Source organism: Panthera leo, chromosome C1 (assembly GCF_018350215.1).
Source record: "Panthera leo isolate Ple1 chromosome C1, P.leo_Ple1_pat1.1, whole genome shotgun sequence".
NCBI lineage: Eukaryota > Metazoa > Chordata > Mammalia > Carnivora > Felidae > Panthera > Panthera leo.
In genome coordinates, this window is record NC_056686.1 from 67,951,857 (window position 1) to 67,967,299 (window position 15,443).

At 39.0% G+C, this 15,443-nt stretch overlaps 1 long non-coding RNA gene across 1 annotated transcript in view; it reads right to left on the bottom strand.

Annotated features, from left to right (window-relative positions):
• The window catches only part of LOC122227231, a 67,584-nt gene that overhangs the window by 6,848 nt on the left and 45,293 nt on the right, over positions 1-15,443 (bottom strand). The window contains exon 4 of the long non-coding RNA XR_006205931.1: positions 7,882-8,073. This is a non-coding gene — a long non-coding RNA (uncharacterized LOC122227231). The remainder of the gene's footprint in view (positions 1-7,881; positions 8,074-15,443) is intronic.

Genomic DNA, 15,443 nt, shown 5'->3' on the forward strand with positions numbered 1-15,443 from the left:
AACACATACAAAATCAACTGTCAAAGGAAAGTATTTGTACTATTGTTTTTATAATTCTGCTAGGAGTTTTGTATTCACTTTCATCATTCTATGGCAGTATTGATGACATACCAAAAACAAATAACATGACAGTAATAAATTATATGTTTATTATATATATGATATATATATCATATATATTCACACACGTATGTACATAATCTCCATTACAAATACATGGAGCGACACCTGGGTGGCTCAGTCTTGAAAAAACTAGTGACACCTGGGTGGCTCAGTCAGTTAAGTATCTGACTTCAGCTCAGGTCATGATCTTGGGGTTTGTGAGTCCAAGCCCTGCGTCGGGCTCTGTGCTGACAGCTCGGAGCTGGAGCCTGCTTCAGATTCTGTGTCTCCCTCTCTCTCTGTCCCTCCCCTTCTTATGCTCCCTCCCTCTCTCTCTCTCTCTCTCCTTTTCTCTATCAAAAATAAATAAACATTAAAAAAATTTTTTTAAAAAGGAAAAACTAATAGATCTGGTGAGTAAGAAGGAATAATATATTTGTGGACTGAAAAAAAAATCTCAATTCAGTAACTTAGAAATGATATCACTAGAGCTTTAAACAAAATGAAGAAAAAATATTAATGAAACATATAGGTAAAGCAAATTTTCCCTGTTATCAAACAACAACAGAAAGCAAGTGGTGGCAGTGATGTGGAGAAATTGAAGCCCTGTACATTGCTGATGGGAACGTAAAACGACGTACCACAGTGAAAACAGTACAGCAGTCCTCAAAAATTAAATCTATATTACCATATGATCTAGCAATCCCACTTCTCAGTACATACCCAAGAGAATTGAAAACAGGAACTTGAATAGATATTTGTACACCATTGTTCATAGTAGTATTATTCACAATAACCAAAAGATGCAAATAACTCAAATGCTCATCTACAGAGAAATGTACAAAATGTGGTATATACATAAAGTGGAGTATTATTCAGCCTTCAAAAAGAATAAAATTCTGACACAAGCTGCAACACAGATAACCTTGAAGACATTATGCTCAGTGAAATAAACAAGACACAAAAGGACAAATATTGTATGCGTCCATTTATGTAAGGTGACTGGAATAATCAGTTCATAAAGACAAAGAGTAGAATAGTGGTTACCAGGGGCTGGGAAGAGTGGTGAATGAGGAATTATAGTTTAATGAGTACAGAATTTCAGTTTGGGATGATGAAAAAAGTTCTTGAGACGGTTAGTGGCAATAGTTGCAAAACAGTGAATGCACTTAATGTCACTGAATTGCACACTTAAAAATGGCTAAAATGGTAAATCTTATGTTATGTGTGTGTATATATATATATATATATGTTTAATTTTTTTATGTTTTACTTTTTATATTTGAGAGAGAGACAGAGAGACAGAGAGCGAGTAGGGGAGGGGCAGAGAGACAGAGACAGAATGCGAGGCAGGCTCCAGGCTCCGAGCTGTCAGCACAGAGACCAACGCGGGGCTCGAACTCACGAACTGTGAGATCACGACCTGAGCCGAAGTTGGACGCTTAACCGACTGAGCCACCTAGGTGCCCGTGTTATATATATTTTACCACAATAAAAAAGTGTCTTAAAAAAATAAAGTCCTTATCCGCCCCCCCAAAGCTAGATGATATCTAGAACTAATAATTTAACTATCAGAAAGGACAAATATAAATGTACTAACTTCAGTTACAGTAAAATCTCAAAGTCGTGGGTTTTAAACTGATGTCACATGTTCAAGCTAGGTCAAAAATTCCTATGTATTACATAGATACCCTTTGGTATAGAGACCCGAGGTGCTCATCAGTACCCTTAGTTTCTGGGGCAAAGTTCACTGCTGTTGCAAAGTTCATTGTGTAACGATAGATTCGATGCCCGTATTAGAAAAATGCCGGTAAGAAAGTGTTTACATTTATAAAATTTACTCTGTTCGCTTCTTTATACAAACACGGCATTTTAGCGCTCAAATTATGAGTAAACTTTTATGAGCTTTACCAAGGACATCTGATGATTTGTCCAGAAGTACCTCCTAATAATGTATTGGTAGACTGTTCTGGAATATTTCTGCTCTGTAATTTTTTTCCCCTTTCTTTTAATGTTTATTTTTGAGAGAGAGAAACAGAGCGTGAGTGGCAGAGGGACAGAGAGAGAGAGGGAGACACAGAATCCGAAGCAGGCTCCAGGCTCTGAGCTTTCAGCACAGAGCCCAATGTGGGGCTTAAACTCGCAAACTATGAGATCATGACCTGAGCCGAAGTCAGATGCTTAACTGACTGAGCCACCCAGGTGCCCCTGCTCTGAGATTTTACTAGCTGTCTGGGCCAGCTTCTGTGTGTGTTCGGGGTACAGTACAACTTATTTCGGCTGCTGTAACTTGACATCCTGTTTAGTAATAGTTTAGACCCAGTTTTGAAAGTGTGCTTTATGCCTGATCATGTGTGTATTCTGGTTCACTCATCTAGGTACAGAGCATGTCTCTGTTTCAACATTAACATCAATTACAACAGCAGGATCCTGAAACCAGGAATTGAGAAACACCTGACTTTCTATTCTGTTGTGTTTTTACTTTCTTACATCTACCTCAGTTTTTGATGTGGGATCAATATCATTACATCATTTTCGTTAGTATCATTTAGAAAGCACTGCATTATACACAAGATGGGCCTGAATGTTGTGCTAAAGATCATGACCGGTGAATTGGGTCCTTTCCTTCTGCCTGGAGGAATTTCTGTTCCTATTCTGAGAGACACAGACTGATGAGCATGCAGAATTAGAGGGAATGCAGAAACCAGTAGGGCAAAGTAACCAACACTGTGGCACTTGCATCAAATACAGGTTAAGAGTAAACTTCTTTTAGTGTGAAATCCAAGAATATGATGAGTCTGGAAAGAGCAGGACCCAAATGGCAGCACCTTTCTAATTAGCCCAAGAAAGGCTGCTTCATAAAATATTAAGAACTTGAAGGAAAGAGGTGGATTTACTCTGGTAAAAGGTTCATTTAAAATTCTGTGAGGTCAATAAATTACCACTTAAGATGACATTTCCCAAAATGTGTTCCAAAGAATACTTGTTCTAAGCAGGGGGGGCGGGGGCGGGGGGGGGGGGAAGAGGGAGGGAGAGTCCCAAGGTCCAATTGACTGCTACATTAGATCTCTGTTGGAGATTGACAAGCAACACTGAGCTATTATCAAAGGCCTGTTAAGTCCAGTGATAAAGAAGATAGTTGAGTTTCGTTTAATCCAGTCTTTCCCAAACTTGTTTGTGACCTTCAACCACTCCTTCTCTCTCCCCACCCCCATTCATCAATCTAACAAGTGTTCACAGAGGGCGCACTCCAGCCAGGCAGTGTTCTAGGCCCTGGGGACATGGCAGTGAAAAAAAAAAAGACTTTCTTTGGCCAACTGTATGATTAAGAGAAGACAGACAATGAGAAGACAGTGCTGTACATAATGTGTCAGAAAGAGTTAAGCGCAACTGAAGAAAACATTTCAAATAGCAAGGGGAGAGCGTTGCTGTTTTAGAGAAAATGGTCTGGGTTAAGATGACAGGAGGCACTGATGACATGTGTTGATTTGATCAGTTGCTGGCAGACCAATGGCAGCACCAGGGGAATGTGAGAGCTAACACTCCCCTTGAGAGGGAGCCCCTCAGCACTCTCTCTTCAACTGAAGAAGGCTGACATCGGTAGCAAAGTTCTGCATAGACACACTAGCATTAAGCAATTCTAATAAGGGATTGACTCTACTCATGTGGATGGGGAAATGGCTCATCTTCTAGTGGCAAATGAACTATTTGGGGCTTCTAGGGGATTGTTCATTTACTAATTAATTTATAAATTGTGTGCTCCTTGGGTTCTAATTAGTGGCATTCTCCTCCGTGGCCACGTATTATGGAAATGTGCTACTTTCAAGTCCTCCGTTTCAAATTGTATGATGGCCATTTATCTTGCTCCTTGATGAGAAGGCAGCATGACCAGTAGGAACTGGTCATACACTATTTGTCATAACCAGAAAGGTAGCTACCAAGTTGCTGAGCTGTGATGAGTGGAGCAATGACAGGGGACTGACAGGTTTGCTGCCTGAGTTGATTCTGGATATCACAAGAAGGGGTTCCATTTACTATCGTTGTGATCAGTACTGAATGACTCCTTCAAAGGTAAAGTCATTTAGAAATCTGGAAAGTTTACCTTATGGTACTTGGGGACACATCCCACTTTCTACTTCCTTGGTAGAAATATTTCCTAGTTGCACAGCCAGCTACGTAGTTTGTGGAGTTCAGTGCAAAATTAAAATGTGGGTCATATTGTTCAAAAAGTGAGGGCGGGGGATGGTATTAAAGGTCCTAAAATACACAGATTTCTTTTCCTCTTGTACATAGTCTCATACGTGTGACTTATGTTCGTGTTTATTTGCTACTTCATGCCGTACTAAGTAAATTTTAAGCTATCAGCATGAATTTTGCCAATTTTATATCACGCAATGCCCATTTTACAAGAGCATTTAAGTCACACGGAATCACTGAAATCACACAACTCCTATTTTGTATATTAGATATGTATATGCATTTTATTCTTACCAGAATAGTGGAAAGACAACACAGAGCTAACTCGGTTGGCTTTATTTCACTTCTTGATTTATGCACATTCTACCATCACTCTCCACCTCACAGAAGAGTAGGAAGGCTGAACAGGAAAGACCTAGGTGTTGCCCTACATTTTCCCTTCTATGTCATCATATCACCACCATCTCAGTAACAGACATAACCCATTTCCCTTGTGCTCACTTTGAAACTCAGTGAGCTTCCACACACACATGATGGGTCCACTGGAATTCAGTGCTCATTGGGTACCACAGATGCTCTCTGTTCATGGGAGATAAGGAACAAGAGACACATGTATTGCGTGTATCTCCTTGGTTTTTGTCCATGCTCCACCATTCTGTTAGACTTCATACAACACAAATCCAAAGATAAAAATATTAAGAATGTCATACATCAAACTAAAAAGTTTCTGCACAGCAAAAGAAATAATTCACAGAATGAAGAGACAACCTAGGGAATGAAAGAAAAAAATTTATAAACAATATGTCAGTAAGGGGTTAATATCCACAATATATATGGAACTCGTGTGACTCAATAGCAATCATGGTCATTATCATCATCATCTGAGTAAAAGATGGACAGGAAACCCGACTAGACATTTTTCCAAAGGAGACACACAAATACCAAGAGGACAAGAAAAGATGTTCAACATTATTAATGATTAAGGAAATTAAAATCAAAACCATCATGAAATATCACCTCACACCTGTTAGAATTCTAGACAATTCTCAAAAAAACAAAACAAAACAAAGCCAGGAGACACCGAGTGTTCATGAGGATGTAAGAAAAGCGAACCATTGTGCACTGTTCATAGGAATCTGAATTGGTACATATATCATGTGAAACAGTATGGAGGTTCCTCAGAAAATTCAAAACAGAGCTGCCACATGATCTAGCAATTCCACTTCTGGAATACATAATGGAATATTATTCACCCATAAAAAAAGAATACAATCCTGCCATTTGCAACAACAGGGATGGACCTTGAAAGCATGATACTAAGTGAACTCTGTTAGGCAGAGAAAGACAAATACTGTATGATCTCACTTATATGTGGAATCTAAAAAAAAAAAAAAAAAAAAAAAAAAAAAAAAGCCAAGCTGATAGAAATAGAGAATAAAATGGACTGAATGGGCTGGAAGGGTGGAAAAAATGGGGAGACGTTGGACAAGGGTACAAATTTCCACTTATAAGATGAATGAGTCCTAGGGATCTAATATTCAGCATGATGATTATAGTTAAGAGTACTCTATTCTGTACTTGAAAGTTGCGAAGAGAATGGGTTTTAAATGTTCTTACCACACACAAAAGTACAATTATGTGAGGTGATGGATGTGTTAACGAACCTTATTGTGATAATCATTCCACAATGTAGACAAATCAGATGACCACATTGTACATCGTAAACTCACACAGTGTTCTATGTCAATTATGTATCAGGAAAAACTGGGGGGAGGAATGAAATTCACAGAAGGAGGCTAAAAAGAAGGCCTAATTAGTGGGAAACATAGTCTGATAAATCAAATTGATTCCAATCTTACTAGTCAATTTAAATAATGGAATTCATTAACAGCATCAAATCTGGATTAAAGAAAGGGAGAAGAAAGAAGTTGTTTCAATACAAGACTTTCACTGGCTGGTGTCACATGATATCCATCTGATTATACGGCTCATAATAAAGCATACTCCACAATTATTGAAAAATAGGAATTTCGAGACTGTGGCAGCAGAGCATTAAATCCTGAGGCCCTGTGCCCGGGTTGTATGCGGAATATCACCTTTATACAGCACAAAGTGGGGACCACAGATGAGGTATTGCCATCTCCCAAGAAATGTTACAAACTCTGTTTCTTCATTTATTTTCCAGATCTACCTCTGACATAACCTTTAGAAGGTGAAATATTCACCAAGAATATATATTAAATATTAGTTTGAAAATAGCTTCAGGACTTAGTTTGAACAACTAAGCTCAAACTGCTCCCAGCCCATGTGCCCTTTTTCTGTAGGCTCCATTCAAGAAGTGTGCGATCCACCAGAGGAACTGTTCTTCCATCTTTCAATGCAATATCGTAGCTCCTCTTTCCCTCTTCTCATGCTAAAATCGCACTTTGATTAAAGTCGCCCTTTGCTTCCTCCTTTCTTTCAACCACTGCCACATTCCTCACCCATCAAATCCCTGTCTTGCAGAATGATTAAAATCTAGAGTAATGGAGTACCACAACTGCCAAAATGAATCGGAGATCAATGCACAACAACACACAAAGCCAACAGGCCTGCTCGTAATTCTGATACCCCATTAACTGCATCTTAGGGTCTAGTGGCCTTTGTTTCTCTTGGGCACAATACAGCTCTCATTCAGCTCAAGGTGTACTGTCTTTTTTTCGTGGGAAATCACTTAGAAAAAAATACATCAGTGACATGCCAAAAACGATGCCGCCGATATTAGTAAGAAACAAAAAGCTGCTTCCCGGCTCATTCTTTAGCACTCTATCTGCCATCCTACACTGTTTTGACCTCCTGCCCTATTCACGTACGTGCTTTGTAACCCAAGTGGAATACACAGCCTTTTGACAGACAGTTCGTATGAATTTACTGTAAACCTGGTGCCTGTCTGCATTGTGGAAGAAATCATATTACCAGATTCCTAACAAGAAGCATTATGATGTTAGAAACTGTTAAAAAAAAAAAACCATGAATGAAAAAAGCCTCCTTTACACAGAGCCTGAAGAACTAGTTCAAGTAACAAAGCCCTATTTTTCCATCTTTTATGTAAAGCAAATGGATTAACAACTGGCACCAAGCTGAACTGACACCTGCCTCACTGTGCCAGGCAGGCTCTCTATTGAGTTGTTTGCACCAGCCATTTCTTGTGTGCAAACAGGAGGAACTTGTTCGGGCAGCAGCCGTGCTGAATGGGATGTGAGGATTTAGTGAAATACATGCTGGGGACAACTTTCTTAATCCTTGCAAGTCCGCCCGACAGAGGGAATTCCAGGGTGACGGATGAAGGAAGACCCCGAGGCTTTCTCTGCACACATTCAAGTCCAGAAAAGGAAGTTTGTGGAGCTTTGCTACATATTCAGCGTCTGTTCACTCAACAAACACCACCGTCAGGAGCAAAAGTTACATGAATGATGGTAATAAACACACCGGTACCACCCACTGATTCAAGTGTCCTGATGCCTCTTTGGAAATCAAAGGAGTTATCCTGCTAATGAACTAAATTAGACTGAACTAACATTCATGTTAATAATTATTACTTACAGGGCTGGGCTAGATGTGTTGGGCGTGATAACGATAATGTGAAAGCTGAATATAATAATATTTCTCAGGTGTCTATCCTCCAGTTGAACGCACATTTGACAAGTCCTCATGCGGCTCGATTTTGCAGTCTGGAGGGAATTTTTTCAGAGTATGGATGGCAGATTAGGTCCTAGGTGAGCAATGAAAAGAGGGCTGAAAAACAAAATTCCTTATTAAAACCAGAAGTGTTAACCTGACAAACACACTCATTCAAACTCTTTAATACTATATATGAAATACATATGGTACTCATTTTCCCTTAAAATGAGCCATGATAAAAAACAATTTTATATTCTCAAGGCTAGAACCAGAGAAGATATGCATTGGTGATAATATTGATTTTTTTTTTTTTTAATTCTACTGAAAGGCCATTACTAGACATAGGTTATAGTTACAGTGAAAACCGAGAGCTGCTTTTAATCCGCTGGGGGGGAAAAGTTATGTTGGCTCCTTTTTGTCACTGTCAAGGTGTAGCAAGAATGAAAAATACTTTGGTGGATTTCATTATTAGTACACATGAACAGTTTGAACTCTCCATTATTGGGTTGTCTTTTTTCATAGTCAGTGCCTTTTTCAGGCTCCTTTTAAAAAACTATTTGACAAGGAAAAAATAGCTTTCTGGGTTTGATATGTGAGTATATACAAGTTTTCACAAGTTTTCACAAGAAAGTAAATGAAGAGCATGCCCTGCAAGCTTAATCATATTAGCAAGGGACACAATCAAAGCTTCACATTTTTAACTACATCTTGGTGCTTAATGTGAACGTTAAACAAAGACCGTGTGGAAATAGTTCCTGGTCTTGGACCAAAAAAAAAAAAAAAAAGTTTTAATAAACAAAATAGATCCCTACCCTTCAGAGTAAACATTATATTAAATCTAAAATAATATGAAATATCTCAGGTAGCGACAGCCAGATACTACTGTCACTCAACTGTTTCGAATGTGGGGTAACATCCTTCCCAAATAAATCATCATTGGCAATCAATGGTACCTACTGGTACCTCGAGGGATGTTGTCGCCCTTTTAACTAAGACCACAACTAAAGAAGATCACAGACTCCTCGATACACAGATGACTAGGGACCTTTAGGATTGTTCCTTTAATATTTTAGTCCTCCAAAAGCATTGCTGTTAATAAGTATAGGTAACCTGCACCTTTTATTTTCTTTGTGTAGGGAAAAAGGGTGACCAAAAGAGTTTTTTTTTAAATTAGTAATCTCACTTTTCCCACTGAAGTTTAATTGTTTGATATGATTATACTTGCCACATGGTTCTTCTGTGCTGCTTCGTCTTTTAAGGCAGGCAAGGTGAGGCAAAAAGAAAAACACATTTCATGTGAATATTTGACTTTGACACTATTTGGACCAAATTACAGAGAAAACAATGTTCTGGAAATGATTATTTTTTGTTAAACTTATGAAGTGTCAGGGTAGGCCTTAGTGAACCAAGCAAGCACATTTTTCAAATTATTTCAGTAGAGGATGGAGAGTTGTAAAAACAACTTTTTAAATCTCAACATTTGGTAATAGCTCTGTGCCTTTTTTCGTAGAGGAATGCCATCTCTTTAATACGTAGGTGTTTGTCCGTGATGCACATCTGCGTGAACTTAGCATGAGTTTTACCTCATCGTGCTAAATGAGCAAACCAAGTGATTTTAAACATGTGAGCCTCCTACATCTTAATATGTGAGTCTCCAGCCTGCTGCGGGTAGCCTTCAACAGTTTATAGTGTGATGTTTCACATCAATTAAAAAAAGATGAGAGAACGGGTTAGTTGAAGACTTTGTTTCCTTGTAATCAACTGTAAAGAGACCAAGGTCATGTAACAGATTTCTTCTCCTTTTTGTCTTAGCCAGGAAGACTATGTGAATGCAAATTGCTTTATTGGTGAAGGGAATTAAGATTATAAAAAACCAGGCTTAAAGAAGTGCAAAATCAGGGCTGTGTCGGAGCAGGGACAACATAATTGTGGTATGGATTCCCATATGGGACTAAATTATCTAGATTTTAGTAATGTCAGCAGTTCTGTGTAGTTGCTGGAACACGGCCAATGTGCCATATTTGCTTCATTTTTTAAGATGGTTCTGATTCTACACAATTTTAAATATGCAGAAAGCTAAAAGTGTTTGGGTGTTTTGGTGGCACTTCTCAGATACATGTCTATGCATGTCAGGAATTTTATTTGACTATTAAACAGGAAGTGACGCTGACGTGGCTTTATTTTTCTAAGCGAAATGCCATTTATTATCATTTCTCTCTCGGCTATAAAAATCTTCCTAGTGGGGGGGAAAAATACCCACTTCTGTGAGTACACATCAAGGTTGTCTTCTTTTACAGTGTACCATGCAGTTATACTGTTTTGTAGCAACTCAATAAAGCTGATAGTTTTTCTGGGTAATTACCCACAGCCCCCTGCAGGACAAATTAGCATTCATGACCTGAATAATGCTTACTAGAAAGAGTTCAATGGAATTTACTTAATCAGAATCATTGCTTTCTCTTGGCTAATTTTTTTTTACCTACTCCCCAATGCCTGGTAACAGCAAGTATCTCTCAAGCCAGTGTTTGATAACTGACAGAGGAAAAAAAAAAGCATGAATCTTTACATTTTGTAATGTAATTGTGGTCTTAGAAAAATGTATGTTTTTGTGTGAAAATTAAAATATCTATCTTCCTTAAATTTTTCTATTGGGTCATTTTCTCTTTTTAGTGCTTACCGATTTTAGAAAAAGAGAGAGAGACCTTCCATTTCGTAATTAATCCTGAACAGTCTCTCAGTTTGCTGAGGACAAACCTGCACAACGGTCACGACTTTGGAGTGGAAATTTGGAGTCTCTCTGTATCCCTGGGCATCAAAAAAAGCTGAGAACTTTGTTAACAGACTGTGGGTGTTGTTTTTGATGATTTGATTTCTATTTTGTTTGGCTTTGATTATTTGTTTGATGATTTGAACCAAAATTCCAGGCAATATGGTTATTAGAATATTCAGGGAAATAAGAAGGAAGAAGTAACATTAATTGAACTTCTACTATGTGCAAAACTTCCTGAATCAAAAGCTTACACTGTTTCCTTGTGTGTTGGTTTTTGTGTTTAAGTGTAACATCTTTAGAAAGGCAAGCAAAAGGAAGTCTTAACCCAATTCCATTTACTGAATCTCTAATTTGGAAAAGATTTCTAACCTGGAAAAGGAGACATGTCTACAATGCAGTTGCAAATCAATGTCTTTGAAGGACAACCCGCATCCTGATCAGGTAGAGTAGTCCGTGGCAGTGCAACCTTCCTGTAAATGTTATGTTAGCCGGCTTCTTCCTGGTACCTTTTGTGAATCCCCGTGACCCAGCAGAGTAACAGAATGGTGTGACCTGCTGGGACATGGGCTCCTGGATGGAACTTTGCTGAGGGTTGGAGAGGAATGCAGTTAAGTCAAGCTAAAGGATTCAGGTCTGAGACAAGATCCGAAAAAGCCAAGCAAAATCAGGGTGGTCGTCAGTGTTTCTCTGTACTTCAGGCAGTGGAGACACAGGAATTTTCTGTAGGCTAGGGAAACTTGTCTGGAGGCTTAGTTTGTGTAACAACCTTGCAGTTTTTACTTAAGTGGTGTGGTTGTTTGGGTTTGCATCTTAGGTTTGTTTATTGTTTATTTATTGTATGTTTATTGGAGGTGACTTGAGGGGAAGCTGATGGAGATTACATGGGGTAGTTAGAGCCCCACAAGGAAACCTCTTGGCTCCTCCACTGATTAGATTCCATACTTCAAATGGACTTAAAACCGTTCAATACAACTGAAAAGAGGGGATCACTCATTCAGGCCCCTGTGCCATGCAGTGCAGAACTGAATGTGGTACCTAATTAAGTTTCCTGGGGTGCAAAATGGTTATCCCATTTCTAAATCTAAATAAATCAAAATGTTTTTTCAACTTTGGGGGTTTCAGAAAACCCGCAACACATTTTTGCACAGATTTTCCTTCCAAACACTAGAATATTGCAAGGAAAATTCAATCCATATGTTTCAGATTTACGTACAGTCGTATCAAAATCTTGTGCTGCAATTGACATTTGATGTTCATGAAGTTTTCGGAATGCTTTTTATTTGCCTTTAACTCAAGAACAGAAAGTTGATTTGTCAAGCTTATATGTACCGAAACCTCCAAATATTAAATTTGGGTGGAAGAGAACAAACTTAAAATTCGGCATCAGGCATAACATTTAATAAAGCATTTGTCTTGCCATGTCTACAAAGTTGTGCACTTGCAGATATTGCCAGATATTCCTGGGAATATGCAGCATATAGATAGACTTTTGATACTGGCGTGGTGAAAAGAAAGTGGGACAAGGAAAAGAAACAGGGTCGAATATTTTTTTTACTCTGCTATTCCTTCTCGATTTAAGTATTAACAGTACATCGTTTCTCATCTAATGCAAACGGTATGCGTGGTGACAGCCTCTAACTTTCTTCCATCCTTCCAACAAGCTTCCTTCGGTCTCTGATTGCCAGTGTGCAGAAGAGGCTCTATTTTCTGGTCAGTGGTGTCCCTCCCCATCACCAGACAGACAACAGCCGGAGGAGGAGAGGCAAGAATGAAAATAAATAATTTAAACTGCAGCATCAGTGTCTTAAGGAAGGGAGTCTAAAAGAATCTGCATTTGTGGCTGTTAGTGCTATTTTAAGGGCTTCTAAAATGATTGCTTCCCTTTATTCATGGCTAATAATGTGGTTCTGCCTCTGCTTAGAACGTGGCAGTGGTGTCTTCCAACCAGATTCTGTTTGGAGAGAGGCATTATGTTTCTGAGGAGCCAAGCACCTGGGGGTGGGGGGTGGGGGGTGTTTTCTGTTAGCAGAAAATAACAATCTTCTGGTGTTTCCTGATGGCAGTGTCTACAGACAGTGTAGGAGTGGACCATTCGCTTTGTTTGTTGTGTGATCTACATGGGCACCGTCTTTCATAGTTTCATTATTTTTACTTTCAATGTTTCCTCTCTTAGAGCAAAACTGGTATGTGGAAAAATTATTTTTCAATGTGGAAAAATAAAATGTATGCAACCAGAAGAAAATAAAAATTCCTGCAACCTCTCTTCCCCAAATAACTATCATTTACATTTGCCATATATATGTCCCTCTATTGTATTTTCTGTGCATAAACATGCATGCACTCTATTTTTTACAAAAATGGTATCACATAGTGCATACTGCCTTATTCACTGGCAGTGCAGAGTAATAGAAGATTATGCTGTATTTTAAATGACTCTGTGATGTTGCACTGTTGGAATGAACTATTTGATCATCCAAACATTCAAATATAATCATTCAAATTTGATGATTCAAAATACTAGTTTTCAGGTTGTCCCGATATATTGGTTACATAAGCAATATGACAAATAATCATCTTAACTTAAAATCTTTGCCCATCTCAGTAATTATTTCCTTAGGATAAATGTCCAGAACTGAAATGATTAGTCAAAATGGGAAGGCTTATGAAGCATATTTACAAAAATAGCACGCACATTAAATTCTTTTTCTTTTAAAATGACGATGGATGTGGGGCCCTGTCTTCATGACTTCATCTGATCCTTGTCAGGACCAGTCAGCCACCTTGGCAAGACAGCCAGAAGGTTGGGAAGTTAGCATGTGGTGGGTAGCCATGAAAGAAAAGTAGGCTGATAAGTCCAAAGGGGCTAAAATGGTGTTGTTCCAACACTCTTTCTTCATATTTAGATTCCGGTATTTCCTTCCTTGATCTTCCTGCATTATTATTTTCCTTTATCTTACTCAAGACCATTATCACTCCTTCAAAGTATTACCTGACCTTTAGGGTCTATTTTAAGCCTACCCATGAGCCCAATGTGTTTTCCATGAATACAGATCATTTTTATAGCAAACCCTGATGGTTTGATAAAGTAAGTTAATTGTAAGGAACGTTTTCAGTGTTCATAAAAATTCTTATAAGGCCAGCATTGACCAGCTTCTATTTGGGGGCATAATCCTCTGTGACATCACTGTGGAAGAATAGGAACGAAGTGACTAGGGAATGCGGTCACTCTATCCCTGCTTAGGAGACAGGACAGGAGAGAGAAGTGGAAAAATACATATACCTTTCAGAAAAAGACCCAGTGTTTCCCATCTACCCTCCATTTACTCACTATGTGACTTTGAGTTTCAGCATCCTCTGTCAGACGCTAATAATATCACCTTCATGCTGTCGTAGAAGAAGTCAGTGGTGCTAGCAAACCACCTTGTGCGCTGTGAGTGCTTAATCAATAGTAGATACTTTAGATATAGTTAGGGAAGGTGCAAGGTAGTCATTGAAGGCCACTTTCAATGCCTTTAGCCCATTTCAGCCAGAGGTCATATTGATTAAGAATTGTGTTCTGCTACAAATAATAGAAAACGAGTAACTTAAATAAATAAGAGACTTATTCTTCCCCACATAATCCCACACTCAGGGGTAGGCCTTGTTGGTGTTGATTAGTGGCTTAAGGATGTCAGAACCAAGCTGTTTGGGATTAATTTAGCCTTTTCCTTCAGCCATCAACATATGGCTGCTGCTGCTTCTTTAATCCCATGTCCTCGTTTCTGAAAAGAAGAAGGAAGTGACCAGGAGGGAGGTGAAGCACCCACGTGAGAAATCCAGAGCAGACTGTGAATATTTCATTGGCCATTGTCACTCCTCACTGCAAGGGAGGTTTGAAGACCGGGCATTTGCTTTCCTAAAGAAAACCAGAATAATTCTCTGCCTGCCAGAGAGGTCTCTCCCCTCCACCTTCTGCTCCTTTTTTTTTTTTTTTTTTTTTTTTTTTTTTTTTTTTTTTTTTCCCTAGCTTTCTTTTACTTGTTTCCTGTCTGAGACAGAGTAGGTCCAGTTGCATGAGTTGAAAGGTTCTCCAAATCCCACCCAACAGTCCCTTCCTCATCCACCAGTTGCTGTCAATGCCCTGTTATCATCTCCGAATTCAGCTATCACCCTTATATGTTCAAATGCATTTCTCTCTGGAAAGAAAATCAGCACATTGCTTCATTTCTGTTATTAACACCTTAGTCCAGAAGTTCATTGATTAGACTCCTTTAAAGAAGAAATTAATTGAAACTGGGTTTTTAGCTGAAAGATGGAAAGCTTAGCTCTGAGCAACAGGCACTAGCCGGGCAGGCGTAGAACAGGTAAGAGAAAATGAAGAGCAGGGAGGGAGATGTGAAGACACAGAGGGAGTCGTGCGGTTATAAAATATTAGAGAAGCACATCAAACACAAATGTCACCTTCTCCACCATTGGTTCTAGGGATAGATTGATTGCTCTTTTCTCTTTAGTCCTCAGCACCTGTGAACATGTCTGATCACACACAAGAAGAGAAGTAGCCCAACCTGAGTCAGATATCCTGTTAGCTCCTGCTTCAAGTTTGTATTACGCGTAACCTAACGTGGCTGTACTCAGGGCCATCTATCTAGGGGAAGGGGAAGTGTTGGCTACACAGGCTGTTACTCAGGCAGAAGTCTTCCAATCTGATGTTAAATATAGAGAGCGCGAGCAGGAG